Here is a 1914-nt window from a genome sequence, read left to right as displayed (position 1 = left end):
GGGTCCAGAATCACTGCAGATGTGACTGCAGCCATGAAATTAAAAGACGCTTACTCCTTGGAAGGAAAGTTATGACCAACCTAGACAGCATAATAAAAAGCAGAGATATTACTTTGCCAACAAAGGTCTGTCTAGTCAAGGCTGTGGTTTTTCCAGTGGTCATGTATGGATGTGAGAGTTGGACTGTGAAGAAAGCTGAGTGCCGAAAAATTGATGCTTTTGAACTGTGCTGCTGGAGAAGACTCCTGAGAGTCCCTTGGACTCCAAGGAGATCCAACCAGTCCATTCTAAAGGAGATCAGTCCTGGGTGTCCTTTGGAAGGAATGATGCTAAAGATGAAACTCCAGTACTTTGGCCACCTCATGCAAAGAGTTGACTCATTGGGAAGGACTCTGATGCTGGGAGGGATTAGGGGCAGGAGGAAAAGGGGACAACAGAATGAGATGGCTGGATTGCATCACTAATTCGATGGATGTGAGTCTGAGTGAACTCTGGGAGTTGGTAATGGACAGGGAGGCCTGGCGTGCTGCGATTCATGGGGCCGCAAAGAGTTGGACACAACTGAGCGACTGAACTGAAGTGAACTGAACTGAACTGAAAGGGGATGGCACCCCACTCCAGTACTCTTGCCTGGAAAATCCCATGGGTGGAGGAGCCTGGTGGGCTGCAGTCCATGGGGTCACGAAGAGTCAGACACGTCTGAGCGACTTCACTTTCACTTTTCACTTCCATGCATTGGAGAAGGAAATGGCAACCCACCCCCAGTGTTCTTGCCTGGAGAATCCCAGGGACAAGGGGACCTGGTGGGTTGCTGTCTATGGGGTCGCACAGAGTCGGACATGAGTGAAGCAACTTAGCAGCAGCAGCAGCAGCAACAGCATAGCCATAAAATAATTTAAAATATTAAAAAAAAGAAAAGTGGGGCAAGTAAAGGTAAAATCAAGAAAGAGAAGGATGAAGCCTCCTCCTGGCCACCTGGCTGACCCCTCGTCACCAACTCAGCAGCCACTCAGCATCAGCAGTCTCTCAGTATCCCTGCTGTCTCCATGGTGATTTAATGTGATTCTAATGGATGTGACTAGTTCATGAATGCTTCCTGCAGCTGGGCACTGTTGTTGCCAACTCCATTTTCCAGATGAGAAAACAGTGCTTCTGAGATTGTTAACAACTTGTCCCAAATCACCGAGTTGCTAAAATTGTGGGATCAGGCCATTGAACCTAGGCTGTTTCAGGCCCAAGCGTGTATTCTTGGTGAGCAAAGTAAAAAATAAGATGGTGTTTAATGGAGGAGAACATGAACATGTATTGAGTACTTAATATATACCTGGCATGTGATCCTCACAACAGTCCTGCAAGGGAGGTATCATTCCCATTTCATAGATGAAGAAATTGAGGCTCAGTGCTCACTTTGGCAGCACATATACTTAAATTAGAATGATATAAAGAAGATTAGCATGGCCCTGCTCAAGGATGACATGCAAATTGGTGAAGCATTTCACGTTTTTATGGCAGAAACCATCACAACATTGTAAAGCGATTTTCCTGCAATTAAAAAATAAAGTTTAAAAAGTATGAATAAAACAGGGAAATTTCTTTAAAAGTTGAGGCTCAGAGAGGTTAAGTAACTTATCTAAAGTTGCACTGCAAAGCCCTGGTCTGGGGCACTTCACCTCCTCTGTGTCTATGCTGAGAGTTTTGTACTTTCTCTCTGAAATAAATCCTGTTTGCTTGCTACCATGAAAAGAAAAAGGCAGGTCTCTCAGACTGCAAAGCCATATTTCATTGTTAAAAATATATATTGTTGTTTTGCTCCTAAATTTTATTTATTTATCATTATTTATTTGGCTTCTTCAGGTCTTCACTGTGGCATGTGGAATCTAGTTTCCTGACCAGGGATCAAACCCAGGCCCCCTA

At 44.4% G+C, this 1914-nt stretch overlaps 1 non-coding gene across 1 annotated transcript; it reads left to right on the top strand.

Annotated features, from left to right (window-relative positions):
* The first annotated feature begins 1399 nt into the window (after positions 1 to 1399).
* On the top strand, positions 1400 to 1505 carry LOC112445558 (U6 spliceosomal RNA). Its single transcript, XR_003033713.1, has one exon. It is a non-coding gene; the product is annotated as a U6 spliceosomal RNA (small nuclear RNA).
* Positions 1506 to 1914: the final 409 nt, after the last annotated feature.

Source organism: Bos taurus, unplaced genomic scaffold (assembly GCF_002263795.3).
Source record: "Bos taurus isolate L1 Dominette 01449 registration number 42190680 breed Hereford unplaced genomic scaffold, ARS-UCD2.0 Leftover_ScbfJmS_1948, whole genome shotgun sequence".
In the NCBI taxonomy this organism is placed as follows: Eukaryota; Metazoa; Chordata; class Mammalia; order Artiodactyla; family Bovidae; genus Bos; species Bos taurus.
This window is presented reverse-complemented; position numbering and strand designations above follow the sequence as displayed.